The following is a 17,345-nucleotide window of genomic DNA, read 5'->3' as shown; positions in this document are numbered from 1 at the left end:
CAAACTTGGATGCATTGTACCATATTCAACCAATGTCTTAATCAATTTGATTGTAAAAAGTAGTAAGAAAACCACTGCAGGCCGGACGCGGTGGCTCATGCCTGTAAATCCTAGCACTTTGGGAGGCTGAGGCAGGTGGATGGGAGGTGGAGGTTGCAGTGAGCGGAGATCGAGCCACTGCACTCCAGCCTGGGCAACAGAGCAAAAACAAACAAACAAACAAACAACAAAAAACACTGCAAATCATAATGCATTCTACTGAATTTAATGTATGTTTAGCTTTAGAGGATTCCTTTAGAAAAGTGTCTCTCTAAATGTGATTGAGAGTTCAGGAATTCCTTCATTTCTGTTTCTGCCTCTTTGTCTTCAGTTAAATTCATGCACAATTAAATGGAGTATTTGTAAAATAAAACAATTCTAAGCTCAATTTTACAAAAGCATGTATATACGTATATATATACACACAATATATGTAGCTCCCATATATATTATGTGTGTGTATGTATCTATATATATATATTTTTTTATTGTTCTGTTTTCTTCTTTTGCGGGGATGTGGGGGGGGCAGTCTAGCTAAAATATACATTCTTCTCTCTGTAGATATATCAGAAGAACATGACTCGATCAGTGTTGCCCTAATGTTGACAAAAGTTATTTTGAACTTAAGGTGATCAGAAATTTTACATATCTGTACTTTTTCTGTATTGGTGGTATGGTCTATGCTAAGCATGTATACTTTCAAAAAAATGAGAGTAACTTTAAAATGATTTGGAAGAAAAATTTGTACATGTGAACAGTACTTAATTCCAGGTGGTGGGAATATGGATGACTGGTTATCTTCTTTCTGTATCTTTTTTTTTTTTTTTTTTTTTTTGAGACGGAGTCTGGCTCTGCCGCCCAGGCTGGAGTGCGGTGACCGGATCTCAGCTTACTGCAAGCTCCGCCTCCCGGGTTCACGCCATTCTCCTGCCTCAGCCTCCCGAGTAGCTGGGACTACAGGTGCCCGCCACCTCGCCCGGCTAATTTTTTGTATTTTTTAGTAGAGACGGGGTTTCACCGTGTCAGCCAGGATGGTCTCGATCTCCTGACCTCATGATCCGCCCGTCTCGGCCTCCCAAAGTGCTGGGATTACAGGCTTGAGCCACCGCGCCCAGCCCTTTCTGTATCTTTTATATTTTTAAATGGAAAAACTCAATGACTTGGAAGTGAAAGAACAGATTTGGAAGGGGTGTGGGGCAGGTGAGAGGAAAATGCAAGGGAAGGACTGTAGGGAGACCCCCTGAAACTATTGCTACGGAATAAAAGATGAAATGCTCCTGATTGTTGTAAATACAAAATTGCATGCAGGATTGTGTAAAGACAGTACCAGGTTGGGCTGCCAGAATGAGCCAACAGAGCATGATGTGCTTCCCCCTGCCAGAGAGCCTGTGAACGAACGTGCTGTCAGGGAGGTTTCACATCACCAAGATTCCTATCCCAGAAAAGCAGATGTTCATAGCTCTGAGAATGGAATGCGACCCTCGTGGAGAGCCTATAAATGGACGCATGGGGGGCGCCTGTCCATATGGAAAAGATAGGGCTATAAACGCCCTCATCTTGCCACGGCTGTTCTAGGCCTCTTTAGGGTTAAGGAATACTCCCTTCTGAGAATTTCTGGTCTAACCGGTTGTCTAGCTTCACAGCCTGTTTCTATGGATTGTTTGTAACCAGCTTTTGCTGCAACTGTTACTGCTGATTAATATCTTGCTAATCATAGGTTATGGAAAGACTGTGTTTCTGTTTTAAGGCTCTGTTAGAAATTACTGATGCACACACTATATTGTCAATTCTTACCTCTGTATACTGTACTTCTGCATACAGATGTCATGTTAAAGAATTACTTCATCTCCATGTGACCATCTCACCTCATAATCAAATGACCCTAAATCCCTCACTAACCTACCCCCACCCTCACTAAACTTAATAATAAATGCTGGTATATCCAGTGCATTGTTGGCACCACAGGACCAGAAGGTGCTGACACCCCTGGACCCAGTTTTCACTATCTTGTGTGTGTCTATTATTTCTTGACCTGCCGATCCACCTGGAAACAAAGAGAGAGCCCCATTGCATTGCGGGCTGCTGGCCAGATCCCACAATAAAGGACAAACCCAGTTCTGGCAGGACCCTGTTTAAGTTGAAGGTTTCTGGGGAGCAGTTTTTGGGATAAGAAGGATACGGGGGAGGCAGGAGAATCATGAAAATATTTAGGACAGTGTATTGCCTGTCATATCATTCCTCCTCCTTTCGTGTTTCTTCAAAAGAAATATATAGACTTACATTTATTTTCAAGCATATGTGCTATTTGTGTTTCTCTTTTATTAATGTAACTGGTGAGTTTATCTTGCTGGTTGCCCAGAAAAGCCAGTGGAGCTGAGAACAGCAGACTTTCTGCAACAGAGAAAGAATCTAATAAATGCAGAGACAGCTAAGTGACTGGGACAGAGGTTTATTATTACTCAAATCTCTCTCTCTTTCTTTCCTTTCCTTTTTTTTTTTTTTTTTTTGACTGAGTCTTGCTCAGTCAGACAAACATAGTCAGACTCCGTGTTGCTGTGTCTTCAGACACAACAATGCACATTTCCTCTGGGTACAGAGTGGGCACCTCTCACATGAGAGCCTTATGATTGGCTTCTGGGAAGAAGGGCAGGGGGAGGGTGACAGTGACTTTTCTGCTTCTGTTGTTTTCTCAGATTCCTTTAGCATAAAATACTCAGTACCCTAAGGTGTTATATTTTGGAGTAGAGTGTCCTGAACCCCACCCTGTACATGCTACAAAACCCAGAATCTTTGAAGAGTGATACTTATGACTATAAAATGTTTAAATTCAAAATACAAATGATGGCTGGGCATGGAGGCCAGCACAAAATCCCAGCACTTTGGGAGGCCCAGGCAGGCAGATCACTTGAGTCCAGAAGTTCGAGACCAGCCTGGTCAACATGGCAAAACCCCTGTCTCTACAAAATATACAAAATTAGCTGGACACTGTGTTGTACACCTGTGGTCCCAGCTACTTGAGGAGGGCGGGCTGAGGATCAACTTAAACAATATCATATGTAAAAACAAAAATTTTTTTCCTTCAAGTTTAGTCAAGTGAAGCAGTGGGAGTGGAAAAGGAACAAAGAAATCTGTAGCTAGTTGTGATAACTGGTTGTAAACAGGAATGATTTTTTATGCACTATACACTGTTATCAAAGTTACATATGCCTGGTCTCCCCTACACTTCTCTCTAGGGATAACAATTTTTCCTCCCTCCCTCCCTCCCTCCCTCCCTCCCTCTCTCTCTTTCTTTCCTTTTCTTTTTTTTTTTTTTTTTTGACTGAGTCTTGCTCTGTGGCCAGGCTGGAGTGCAGTGGCGCTATCTCAGCTTACTGCAACCTCGGCCTCCCAGGTTCAAGCGATTCCCTTCTCTCAGCCTCCCGAGTAGCTGGGGTTACAGGCAGGTGCCAAGACGCCCAGCTAATTTTTGTATTTTAGTAGAGGCGGAGTTTCACCGTGTTAGCCAAGATGATCTCCATCTCGTGACCTCATGATCGGCCTGCTTCCGCCTCCCAAATGCTGGGGTTACAGGCCTGAGGGATAACAATTTTCCATGCATGCAGCCAACCTCTACATATCGTTACTCTTTGTCCAATTTTCCATCCCAGGCCCTGCAGTCCAGCCTGCAAGGGAAAATGGATCTTCTGTGTTTTCCTTCCTGCCAGTCCACTCTAAGCAGCCAAGGCACCTCTCTCCGGTCCCCCACCCCTACGCCTCCGCACGCCCGCCAAACCGAGCCCCTCAAAGACTGCGGTGTTTTCCAGTCCGTCGTAACCGCTGAAAATTTTCGTATTTCCAAAATATGAAAATCAGAGTGATGGTCCTGAGCGCCTGGAGGGACATCTTAGCTTGCTCTCAAGACCCACCATGAGCCGCCCCCACCTTCCCGCCCTCAACCCTGGGAGCTGCTCAGGCTCCTCTTACCCGTGGCCTTGAGGGAGCTCCTTCCGGACGACCGAGGATCAGAACCCGCGTTCCCAGCCCGCGCGCTTGAAGAGGTCGCCGCGCAGATTTCTCTTTCTGGCTGAAATCTTGGGACGAAAGAATGAGATTTTCCGGAGTCAGGTTCCAAAGCTCAGTGAAGCAGCGACTTTCAGGACCCGCAATAGAGACTTGGGAGCTAGAAATTCTGCGTGGAAATCTGAATATGAAGAACAGAGTAAATTAACATTCGGAATAGGATGGGCCATCTGAATAAAGCAGTGTTACTCCTAAGTTAGGTCTCGAACCATCTACCCTAAACTGACACAATCTCCAATGACTGAGCTAACTCCATCAGAATTTCTCATGCCACCGTTTACTTACCAAAAAGACAACGGGTGTCAATACGAGATTTCCCGGGTGAGAGGAATCTCGGGGTCTAGGATTGAGGGGCGGCAGCCTTTTTAGTGGAGGAGACCTCTCACCCCGAGGCTCAGGGTCGCCCTGAGAGGTGGTGGGGACTTGTTCGGTTGCTGGGGCGCTGGCTGCGAGGTCTGGGCCTCTGATTGCAGGGGGCCAGGAGGCTCGCCCAGGGCTGGGACCAGGATTGGTGACTCCGATTGGACGTTTGGGCAATTTCCCTGTGGACCAGGCCACTGCGAGAAGCCGGTTTCTGGGACCCGGACCCCTGAGGAAGGCACGGGAGAGGAGGAGGGACATCTCAGGGGACGCATTGCGAGGCGGGAGAAGGAGGGACGAGGGGACCTGCAGCAGCGGAGCTTCCTTCCCCGGGACCCAAACCTTTCTCTTCTCTAACCCAGGACTTGGTACAAGGGCAAACGTAAACCCCATCCCTTTCACTTTGTCTTTGAGACGGGAGTTTGCTTCCCAGAGTGGCTTCTGGCAACAGAGTAAAAGACCCAAACAACAAGGTCCCACCGAGGTCTGAACTCGGATGGCTAGATTCTGAGGCCGAGTGCTCACCATTACCCCACGGAACCAGCTGTTGAGAATGCTCTCAGTTACTGGCATTTGGCAAGTGAATTCTCAGCCTCCATATTCACCAGAATTTGCAGGTATTTTTTTCTCCTTGTCACACAGGACTTGAGTACCTTTAATCTACAATAGGAGGAGACGCCCCAGACTTACCTCTCTCTGCCCTTCTCTTTAGGTTTCTGTCTCAGAGAATGAGATTAAGCGCCTTTCCGGATTAGGGACAGGGAAGAGCTATATTTAGGTCTCCACTAAAGTCACCAGTCCTGCCTGGGTTGCCAATTTTCTGCCCTGAAATAAACATTCTGCCGAGACCCCCTACCTGCTGGGGTTTCTTTCTTTTTCTTTGCAACTCTTCTTTTCCCTTTATCCATGGAGCGCTGATGACCATTTCCGGAACAAGAATTGGGATATGCTGGAATTTCCACTCTTCTTCTTCTGCCTTCTTCTCCTCCTGTTTCTCCTCCTCCTCTCATTCTGTTTCCAGTCCCCTCTCTCTCCTGCTCCCTGTCTTCCTCACACTACCCCACACCCATTTTCCCCAGCTCCCTCCAGCTCTCCATACTTCCTGCCTCCCCCTCCTTCTCTATTCCTTCTTGGCTACCATTCCTCTTCCTTCTGTAGGCTCCCACCCTACCCACCACCAGCCTCCCACACGCAGCCTACACTAACAGAAGAATGGACTACCATGGTCTGAGAGGAAGTTGAGGAATATGTTCCTAGTCAGCACACTTTGGGGGATCTTTGCTGGGGAGTGTGAGTGCGGTGACACCAACCAAAACGATGGAAGTCAGCCAGTCCTTGAGGCCTGGGGAGAACCCGCAGATCCAAGGCCACGCCATACCTGGGGTGACCCAAAAGAGTCATCTTCCCATTCCAAAAGGCTAAATCTGATTGCCAAAGTCCAAGGAAATTGAAAACAGCAGGAGCCATTGTTTTTGCAAGTCCAGTTCCAAGTGGAAAGATCATGGTGCTTCCTTCCAGCCGCCGCAAGGTCAGCACACAGGAATTTGCATTGCCCAGGACTCAGCCGGTACCCTGGATGCCTGACTGGGGCCTGTCCAGAGAAAAGCTAGGCGTGGGACCCATTTCCACCTAGGCAGAGGTTCCTGGGGAAGTAGGCACTTACCAAGAGATTACCCCTTACTGTCCTCCTGAGGGTGTGTGGAACCTCAGCGCTGCTACCTCTTGGACTCCACCCTCCAGATGCCACCAGCTCCCGCTGTCCAGGGCTTGCAGTGAAGTCTCCAAGGCTCTGATATTTGAATTGTCCTGATTTGGTGTGCCAAGAGCTGCCTCCCACAAAGTGAGCAGAGGTGGATAGCTGCCAGATCCAAAAGATAAAATCACAAGGGATTGCCAGCTAGATAGGGACAGAGTCCCCTCTCAGTTATGATTCGGATTCAAAGGGTAGATGTCATGGCCCCTAAACATCACAGCATGACCAGGACATGCCACCCATGACCTGCAGTGCCCTTGCACCTTGTTAGGTGTAAGTTATTTTACTTTAGCAGACAAGTGTTCTGGACTTTTTCCTTTCTTTGTGGCTAGATCTCTCTCTCTCTCTCTCTCTCTCTCTCTCTCTCTCTCTCTCTCTCTCTCTGTTTCCCCATGAGTCCCCCCATTCTCTACCCCACCTTTATTTTCTCTCTCTGTTTCCACCCTGCTGCCCCACTTCAACCTGCTTTCTCCTGTTCAGCTTTAATGGTTCACCCCTTCCCTGCCCATTGGCATCCCCCAAACTAATGCTGCTGCACTGTCCTGGGTGGGGAGATGGGTATGGCTGTAGACGGTGCCCTCCAGAGTGTCCAGGATGGGGAAACACGGTGCAGCGGCCAGTATAATGGTTTAAAAGAATGGTCACTTTCAGAAGCCTTTCACATCTCCTGACCTGGGATCTTTTGGGACTAAAACATTATGGACCACAGTGGAATTCTTCATCCTCCAGGACCTTGTGGTGGATGCCTTCTGTCACTGAGCTTTCATGGTGTGGCTATTAAGTGCCAGGCCCTGCTCTTGGACAGTGTCATCATTGTGAGGAAGTCTCAAGTCACCACTCATAGAGTGGGTCTGGAGCTCACCTCTGCAGGCATCAAGAGGTGTCAGAGAGAAAGGGGGATGACCAGTTTGTATCTTTCCCACGTAGCCACTCATTGGGTCCTTGGGGAGTGAGTCAGTGCAAGGAAGAAGCCCAGTGAGAAAGCAAATGCACAACATCAGACCTGGGGCTGAGGCCCCCACCTGCGGGGCAGCCTCTGAAGCAGGCAAGGGGCAGCAGGGAAGGTCGTGGCCTGGTGTAATCTGGTGTCGGGTGCTCCAGCTCGTTCATGTGGATGCCCAAACTTACCCAAAGGTGAGATTCAATATCTCACTTCAGAGGATCTGTTCAGAGGATTCAATATCTGTTCTTCAGAGGAGAATGTGTCTTCAGAGGAGAATGGAGAAGTTGGGGAGCACCTTCTCACCCCATGCTGACTGTATTTGATGTTACAGTATGCTATCTCTGTGCTATAATTCGTTAGCATGTGGTCATTAATGGAAATGATTGATGGTTTAAGCCCATTCCCAGATATTCTAGTCTTCATCTAAGTTCCCGCCCTTCCTTCCTCCCTTCCTCCCTCTTTCCCTCCTTTCCTTCCTTCCTTCTCTTTCTTTCTTTTTTTTTTTTTTAAGACAGAGGCTCGCTCTGTACCCCTGGCTGGAGTGCAGTGGCACGATCTCGACCTCGGCTCACTGCAAGCTCCGCCTCCTGGGTTCACGCCATCCTCCTGCCTCAGCCTCCTGAGTAGCTGGGACTACAGGCACCTGCCACCGCGCTCGGCTAATTTTTTGTATTTTTAGTAGAGACAGGGTTTCACCGTGGTCTCGATCTCCTGACCTTGTGATCCGCCCGCCTCGGCCTCCCCAAGTGCTGGGATTACAGGCGTGAGCCACCGAGCCCGGCCTTTCTCTTTCTTTTAAAATAGACCACTTTGCACTGAAATCTAAGTTCTTTTTCTGATTTAATTATCTCACAAAATTTGCCAAAATCTCTGAAGCTGCCTTTATCTTTCAGTCAGGGAGCTCATTCTGTAGCCTGAAGTTCCTCCCTGTCTCCTCCTTTGATCTGTGGTTCTAAGTATTTAGCAAGTTCTGCCCTCCAAGGTTCCTGTCCTTACAGGAACCTACACTGTCTGGAATGCCGATGTCACTATGACCTAACTCATCTGCCATCTGGAATCCAGGGGCACCCCCATGCACAGAGGGTGAAGGCACAGACAGGGAAGCCTTCAACTCCTCTGACTCCAGGTTGGTGAATCTCAATGCCAAGTATTAACTACACGATATCAGGATGCCACCAAAAATTGAATTTAGAGCTTTCACACTCTAACTTAGAAAAATTCGTAGATATTACTTTATAGAACAGTTCTAGGCTTACAGATAAATTGAGCAGCTACTATAGAGAGTTCCCATGTGCCTCCCTGTCCTTCAATACACAATTTCCCCCATTAGTATCTTGCAGTAGTGTGGTACATTTGTTACATTGGATGAACCAATATTAATAATCATCATCAACTAAAGTCCACAGTTTACATTAAGTGTTCCATCCTTTATCTTATTTTTTTAAACAATTCTATGGGTTTTGAAAATTCCAGTGTCATGACTCCTGAATACAGTATCATATGTAATAGTTTCACTGCTGAAAACTCCCTGTGCCTCATTAATTCATCCCTCCTTTCCCTCCTTCAGCCTTGGCAACCACTGATCATTTTACTATCTCTGTCTTTTTTACTTTCTCAGAATGTCCTACAGTTGGAATTATATAGTATGTAGGTTTTCAGACTGGCTTCCTTCAAGCGTTATGAATTGAATGTTCCTTTATGTCTTTTCATGTCTTGATAGCTCGTTTCTTTTCATCACTGACTAATATTCCATTGTGTGGATACACCACAATTTGTTTATCCATTCACTTGTTGAGAAGAACATCTTGGTTACTTTTAGTTTTTGACAATAATAAATAAAACTGCTGTAAATACTTGTGTGCAGGTTTTCGGGTGAACATAAGCTTTCCTCTCATTTGGCTAAATAAGTCATTGCAAGATTATATGGTAAGACTATGTTTAGCTTTGTGAAAAAATAAAATAAAAAATAAAAAAACCCCTCCAAACTATTTTCCAAAGTGATTGTACCATTTTGCATTTCCATCAACAGTGAATGAGAGTTCCTGAGTCTGTTTGTTTGACAGCTTTTGGGATTGTCACTTTTTATAGATTTTAGCCACTCTAGTAGGTGGGTTCTGTTACCTCATTGTTTCATATGCAATTTTCTTTTTTTTTTTTTTTTTTTTTTTTTTTTTTTTTTTTTGAGACGGAGTCTCGCTCTGCCACCCAGGCTGGAGTGCAGTGGCCGGATCTCAGCTCACTGCAAGCTCCGCCTCCCGGGTTCACGCCATTCTCCTGCCTCAGCCTCCCGAGTACCTGGGACTACAGGCGTCCGCCACTGCGCCCGGCTAGTTTTTTGTATTTTTTTAGTAGAGACGGGGTTTCACCGTGTTAGCCAGGATGGTCTCGATCTCCTGACCTCGTGATCCGCCCGTCTCGGCCTCCCAAAGTGCTGGGATTACAGGCTTGAGCCACCGCGCCCGGCCTTCATATGCAATTTTCTAATGACAAATGACTTTGAGTATCTCTTTCATACACTTATTTGCTCTCTGTACATCTTTTTTTTTTTTTTTTTTTGAGACGGAGTCTGGCTCTGTCCCCCAGGCTGGAGTGCAGTGGCCGGATCTCAGCTCACTGCAAGCCCCGCCTCCCAGGTTCACGCCATTCTCCTGCCTCAGCCTCCCGAGTAGCTGGGACTACAGGCGCCCGCCACCTCGCCCGGCTAATTTTTTTTTGTATTTTAGTAGAGACAGGGTTTCACTGTGTTAGCCAGGATGGTCTCGATCTCCTGAACTCGTGATCCGCCCGTCTCGGCCTCCCAAAGTGCTGGGATTACAGGCTTGAGCCACCGCGCCCGGCCCTTGTACATCTTTTCAGTGAGGTGTTCAGATCTTTTGCCTACTTTTAAATTGGGTTGTTCACTTTCTTATTATTGAGTTTGAAGAGCTCTTCATTTATTTTGGACACCAGCCCTTCATCAGATCTGTATTTTGCAAATATTTTCTCTCAGTCTATGACTTGTTTTTTCATTCTGTTAAAACAGTGTCTTTCACAGAGCAGAAGGTTTTAATTGTAATGAAGCTCAACTTTTCAATTTTGTTTCTTTCATGGATTGTGCTTTTAATGCTGTTTCTAAGAAATCATTACGAAACCCAAAGTCACCTAGCTTTTCTCCCGTGTTATCTCCTAGGAGTCCTGTGGTTTTGAACCTTACGTGTAGCTATAAGATCTATTTGTGAAAGTTATAAGATCTGTGTGTACATTTATGTATTTTTTCATGTGGGTGTCCAGGTGTTCTAGCAGCATTTGTTGGAAAGGCCATCCTTGCTCTGTTAAGTTGCCTTTGCACCTTTATCAAAGATCATTTTATTATATTTATGTAGGTCTATTTCTGGGCTCTGTTTTCTTTTCCATTGATCTACGAGCCTGTTTTACCTTTTTTCACCAATTCCACACTGTTTTGGTTACTGTAGCTTTACAATATGTCCTGAAGTTGGCAGAGCCAATCCTCAGGGATTTTTTCTCATCTTCACTATGAGAACCTTGTTGGGTTCCTAGTGGTCAGACTTAGGAAAGTGTGATATCCCCACATGGCTGGTTCTCAGAGAGTTTTTAATGCTCAAACCAGGCCACCCTCAGCTTCTAGTAATCTGTCAATACCTTTTATGTGCTCCTCCCAGGTGCTGGCTCTAGCAGCTTCTGTTCCTGGCAAGCTGTGACTCCCCGTGTTTGCCTGTCTTTCTAGTTTTCAGGGTGGCAGTGACCTCAATTCTCTGGCCATCTAAGAAAGTTGTTGGTTTTCAGTTTGTTCAGCTTTTTTCTTGTTGTGAGGACAAATGGTGACTTCCCACCTCTTTATATGTCAGAGTTGAAACCAGACATTTTGTTTAAAAAGTTACTTGTGACCAGGCGTGGTGGCTCACGCCTGTAATCCCAGCACTTTGGGAGGCTGAGGTGGGTGGATCATGGGGTCAGAAATTTGAGACCAGCCTGACCAACATGGTGAAACCCCGTCTCTACTAAAAATACAAAAATTAGCCAGGCGTGGCGACGTGTGCCTGTAATCCCAGCTACTCAGGAGGCTGAGGCAGGAGAATCGCTTGAACCCAGGAGGCGGAGGTTGCACTGAGCCAAGATCATGCCATTGCACTCCCGCCTGGGCAACAGAGTGAAACTCTGTCTCAAAAAAAAAATAAAATTACTTGTAATAAAACTCACCAATTTAAATCTACGATGTAATCATTTAAGGAGGTTCGTAGAATTATTCAGCCATCAGCAGAGTCACATTTTAGAATATTTTTGTCATTTCCCCAAATTCCCTCAAGCCTCTGCACAGTCATTTCCTAATCTCTGATGCCCATGACTGGGCCCCAGCAAAATAAAAATTTGGAAAACCGACATCATTCAATTTCAACCTTTCTTAGATTGGGATTTTTTTATAGTGACTAATTGTTTTACTTTTGTGACATTTAGAGGAAATATTGCATTTTAGGGACTTTTTTGAGGAACTTAATAATAGTCCTTTTCATTGCTCTTCGTGAATTGTTTCATTTTTACTGATAACTGGTAGTTGCTACCAAACCTGGTCTGGCAAGCCTAAATGAAGGAGCTAAAAAAAAAAATCTGCTATAAGAAATAGAGATAGATGGTGAATTTGCACATAAGATTATGTGGAGTTAGTATTGTACCATCTTTATTCTTTCAGAAATTTGGTCCGTAACGTTAGAGATACTCCTTACGTGCTTGGAATGCCTCTCATTATCTTCTTCAGGTTACAAGGGCTCCAGAATAGTGACATAAGGGTGAGTGCAAGATTTTTGCTATAGTTCTTTGCTTTTTTTTTTTTTTTCCTCTTAGAGTGGTTAGCATCCATGTATCTGAAATAATAAATCAAGAGTAGAGATGGGCATCTGTATTAGTTTTCTATTGCTGCCTATTAGCACATGCAACAAACTAATGGATCGAAACCACACAAGTCTGGAACAGAGGTAAGGGTTTTAGGAAGCTGGATCCAGGTGTGTCTGGCTATGTAATTACGTGGAGCTCAGGCTGCTTCTCCAAGTTCACTTCAGGTGTAGGAGGAATTCATTTTGGGGGCGTTGAAAGACTGGGTTTTCTTTTTCTGTGCTGGCTGTCGGACAGGAGACACTAACTCCAGAGGCCACCTCCATTCCTTCTCACCTGGCCTTTTCCATTTTCCAACCAATTACAGCTCATGGAGTCCTTCTGAAGCTCCCATTCTTCCTGACGTCACCTTCTCCTGACAGCTAGAGAAACCACTGGCATGTATGCAATGATGTGATAAGATCCAGTTTACACAGGTAACCTCATCATCTTAAAGTCATATAGCTGGCATGTAACAACATAATCACAGGAATGATGTCTCCTCACCTTAACAGGCTTCAGACATAAGGGTATGGCATGTTTGGGGACCATTTCAGAAATTCCATCTACTACAGTCAAACACTCACATTCCCCCATCTGCAAAATACATTCATCCTCTCCCCTAAGGTTTCCAAATTTCATGTCATTAAAGCATTAGTTCAAAGTGAAAAATATTATGTAGACCACACCAGATCAAAAGTTTAAAATCTCATCTTAATCCTCTACACCAAGTGTGAATGAGGCTTCTGAGGGTGTCCATTAAGTCCAGATCCTTGATATAATTCCCTTCCCTCGATCAACCTGTGAAACTGAACTGAACAAACAGCTTATCTGCCCTCAGTGTGCAATGGTGGGACGGACATAGAAAAACGATTCTAATGATTCTTGTTCACAAACGGGGAAAGTGGAAGTAACAAAGAAGTCACTGATCCAAAACTTTTTTGAAATGCGGCTGAGCAAAGCCCAGCAGGAATTTCTTGATTAGGATCCACAACCTGGAACTAACCCTCTGTGACACAGGCTTTGCCTCTGGGCTCTGCATTTCTTTCTATCTTTACAGAAATCATTTTATTTTCCTTCTTCTCCTACTCCTTTGGTTCTTCCCCTTTCTCCTTATGGCAGCATCCTCCCCTTAATCCTTGACACATCATCCCCAGCAGAATTAGTCAAATGTTGCCCATGTCATGATCCTGACCATCTCCATGAGGGCTGTCCTTGGAACCCCTGCTCCCCTGGGACCCTCTTCACTGACCTGACCTCTCTGTCACGATTGCTTTCAGCTGACCTGGCTGGTTTAGGAGAAAACCTAGAATTGTGGAGATGCAGAACCAATCTCTGCCCTCTCTTATCTCCAAGAGAGGAAGAAAATAACAGGTATCGTCATAGAGAAATGACCCACATGAGGGCTGAGACTCTCCAGCAGTTACAGCAGAGGAAACTCCCTGAAGAATGGTGGAGCTGAGATCCCAGGCCAGGAAAGCAGGCTTGTGTTAAGCATTATTTAATCTTTATGTCCTCCCTGCCCCAATCGACCAGTCAGCGAATGACAACTGACCAAGTATAAATACTAGGACTACTGAACCGTGATAAAGGGTTTGTCCAAGGAAATGCCCTTTTACTATTTTTGTTTTCACAGTGGAAATTGCTATTTTTGATTCAAAGTTTTCTGAAACGCAGCAGTGAGTTCCTGGAGGGTGAGTTAGGTGCTTTGGACCTGGAGGCTGAGGCCAAGGCTTGTGTGGTCAATCTGCTGCCACCATGTGGTGACGGAGCCTGGGAGAGTCTTAGTCTTTCTTGGCTTCACTTTCCTTGTCAGTAAGGTAGGGGCTTATTGCTCCTCTCTGAGGTCCCTTCCTGCTGTGTTTTCTCTGAGTCTCTGAGGAACTGAGATGGTTTTTAATGCCGCACAGCACTGGCAGCTGAGACCTGACTCTGTGTCTCCTGCAGGGGCCTGAGCTGAGTCCACACCCTGGAAGCCCAGAACTGAGGGAACAGATGAAAGAAAGAAAGTCAGCAGGTTTAGGGGATGAGAACAACCCACAAAGGACAAGCCATTGTTACATGGAAACCAAAGAAGGGGGGAATAAGGACAAATTGGGACAGAAGCCTCAGGGCAAATGGCCAATGCCTGTCATCATCCAAACCCTCAAGGAGCAGCGGAGCTGAGCAGTGGGACTGAGAGAAACTTACTCCACAGGAGTCTCCTGCCCCTGGCCAGGGAGAGCCACAGGGTGGATCAGGGCTGGTTTATAGGGAGGGGCAGCAGCAACTCCAAGAGGGGGAGGATGCGACCATGAGCCCCCGCCCCAGACCCAGGAGCCTCGACCTTGGGGCTGCCGTAGCAGTGGATGCTCTTCAGGTCAGTGTGGGTTAGAGGGAGTAACCATGCTGGGAGAAGGGTTGGAGACATCCATTCTTACATTAAAAAGCTCTGCCCTAGGTCAGGTGCCAGAGTAAGTGTCCCTTGCTAGTATACAAAGCAGTGATACTTACAATATTCTTCTGTACTTACAGTTGAAGGAGGTTTCCAAATGGTATCTCATAAATATTTATTGGATGTTTAATTTTCTTTACACTGTGTTAAACACTTGGGATTCAGATATTAACGTCTCCCCAAAGGGACTCAAGCCCATGAGAGAGAGAACACAAGCAACATTTTAAGAATACATGGAAGTTCCCCCACATTGGGGAGTTGTGGCAACCCAGAGAATGGGAGTTTAGGTGCAGACATTGCTCCTAATGACAGGGGGAGCCACAGGAGGAATTCCTCAGAACAGACTCATTTTCCTCCAATGTCCCACAGAGAGGGATCCTGGGGCATGAATGGTGTAAGGCAAGGGCCAGTCTAAGGAAAGGGATTTGCTGCATCCTGGGAGAAATCTCAGCACCCCTGACAGGACATTTGGGACAGGAATGCAGGTGAGAGGAGGTTTGCAATCGGTTTTATTCAATAATTGTTGAACACTCTCCTGAGAACTCCCTCAGTGCCAGACCCTGAGCTGGGCACCACGAACACAGAGATCAGTAAGACACGATCTCAGCTGTCACAGAACTCTCAGTCTGGTGACCAGCGATTCCTGAGAAGTGTAGTGATGGTGGGTTCATTGGAACCAGTGGCCCATGCTGCATGGAGATGACCGCAGTGGATGACCTGGTCTCTCTTCTGTTTTTTTCAAACAGCTGAATGACCTGTGACCCTGGACTTCAGCCAGATGTCAGCATCTCAAGGCACAACCAACAACTTGGCTCCATGTTGGCTCAAAACAGTTAACACAGCCAAGGTATTCAAGGTATCAGTAGCTACTGACTATGTCCTGGCCAGCTGTGAAAAGAAAGTGGTGAGTTTAACAAGTACTCTAAAATTGTCCTTCACATAGTAATCACAGATGATCTATCTCCTGTCTGGTAATATATATATTTATTTTTTTCCTTTTTTTTTTGTGATGGAGTTTCGTTTTTTTTTGCCCAGGCTGGAGTGCAATGGCGTGATCTCGGCTCACTGCAACCTCTGACTCCGGGTCAAGTGATTCTCTTGCCTCAGCCTCCTGAGTAGCTGGGATTACAAGCCTGTGCCACCACGCCTGGCTAATTTTCTATATTTTTAGTAGAGACGGGGTTTCACCATGTTGGCCAGCCTGGTTTCGAACTCCTGACCTCAGGTGATCCACCCACCTCGGCCTCCCAAAGTGCTGGGATTACAGGCGTGAGCCACCGCGCCCGGCCTCTGTCTGGTAATTTAAATGCTTTGCAGACTCCAAGATTCATCCATGTTCAAATAAATTCTGTATCAATCATAGTACTAGCATTTATAAATTGTGTGTTTTATCCTCTAATTATAGATTAAACACCTAAGGTGGAAAGGAGTAAAGCAGTTTCCATGAATGTAGTGAGAAACTAGGGGGGTTCAGGGACTAGAGTGCTGCCTTAGGATTCCCCAGTAGTTGCCAGTCACAATTTTTGTACTCTTAGAAACAACAACAACAACAACAAAATGACAACCTGTTTTGTTCCTCTGCTCACCCTATCCAGTTCTCTACACTATAACATCTCTGCTTATCGAGACAACTTGGATTCTCAATTTGTTGAGCTCAACAAATGCATCTGCTGAGCCCCTGTGGGTAAAGCGTTATGCTAGTTATGGTGGGTGATACAGAGGAAGCCCAGAAGATTCCTTAGTGACAAGAGCTTGAGATTTCTGCTCCCAACTCAGCGTGAGGTGCCTGGAGGTGTGAAAATCAGTAGCTGACACCCACAGGTGCATTCTGGTGAAAGGGTTGGTAATAATGAATAGTGGTTCTGACAGGCTGGGCTCTTAACCTCCCAGAGATGCTGGTCAAACAGGATCTGGAGGATCCCTGCACATAGTGTCTGACTGCCAACTGTCATAATTGAATGTTACCAAGTCTTGGCCTGGATGCCCTCCCTTTGTTTCATTTCACAGATTACTTGTTGACAGCAGGAAAATCAACAGAAAGGCCATGAGGCCAGACACCAAAAGACTTAGGAATGCTGCTGGGTGGGCCATGAATTTTTAAAAACATGTGAAGGACCTTCTCAGAAGTGAAGTTTTAGGAAATATAAAATGCATAGCTGGGATACATTACAGTGTAATGATAGAAAAAATATTGTATATAGTAGCATCTAATAAGTTCTGGAGGAAAAAATATTTTTCACATTACTCCAATTATGGCCTTATATGTCAAAAAAAAAAAAAAAAACCCCAAAAAAACAAAACCCTAAGAGAACCACTGACATCCATTGGTTTTGCAGAAACAGGATACCCTTAGTGCACTTAAAGTTGGAAACATGGCTCTGCCTTTAGGGCCATGCAATGAAACAGACTGTGTGGTAATTGACATAGGAGGAGCAGAGTGGAGTTTATAACAATGGCCACAAGACGATGAAGAAAATGCTTTGGGATTTTTAAGCAGCAGATGAGGTGACTCAGAATAATGTTAGACAATAGCACAAAAGCAACTTTAGCAAAGTTTTTCATTCAGTGGGCACCACATAGTTAGTCCACGCTCTGCATCCATTCTTTCACAGTCTGTCCTTTCATCGACTTGGGCCCACAATGACTTTTCTGAGAGATAAGAGGAATCAACACAACAGCACGCACGCACCCAAAATAAAGAATGAATTTCTGATTTTCAGATTTAATCTCTGACCTAACCAAAGAAGTGACTACCATAGATGTTAACTATTAATAACATAAATGATGCTCACAAATATGCAGATCTTATAATGACAAGGTAAAACAGCTTAAAAAGTAGATGGTAGAACTGTAGTCCAGGGACGCTAATAGAAGTGACCCATAATATTACATCA

At 45.5% G+C, this 17,345-nt stretch overlaps 1 long non-coding RNA gene across 2 annotated transcripts; it reads right to left on the bottom strand.

The window, feature by feature from the left end:
- Positions 1–2,078: 2,078 nt before the first annotated feature.
- LOC105479048 (uncharacterized) lies at positions 2,079–8,113 on the bottom strand. Of its 2 annotated transcripts, none has more exons than XR_011608140.1 (5): positions 8,008–8,113; positions 7,340–7,500; positions 6,122–6,316; positions 4,003–4,219; positions 2,079–2,430 (listed from the first exon to the last, which is right to left on the bottom strand). It is a non-coding gene; the product is annotated as an uncharacterized lncRNA (long non-coding RNA). The 2 variants fall into 2 exon arrangements; XR_011608141.1 differs by lacking the exon at positions 8,008–8,113 and adding an exon at positions 7,871–7,992.
- Positions 8,114–17,345: the final 9,232 nt, after the last annotated feature.

The sequence above is a fragment of the Macaca nemestrina genome, chromosome 1, assembly GCF_043159975.1.
Source record: "Macaca nemestrina isolate mMacNem1 chromosome 1, mMacNem.hap1, whole genome shotgun sequence".
In the NCBI taxonomy this organism is placed as follows: domain Eukaryota; kingdom Metazoa; phylum Chordata; class Mammalia; order Primates; family Cercopithecidae; genus Macaca; species Macaca nemestrina.
This window is presented reverse-complemented; position numbering and strand designations above follow the sequence as displayed.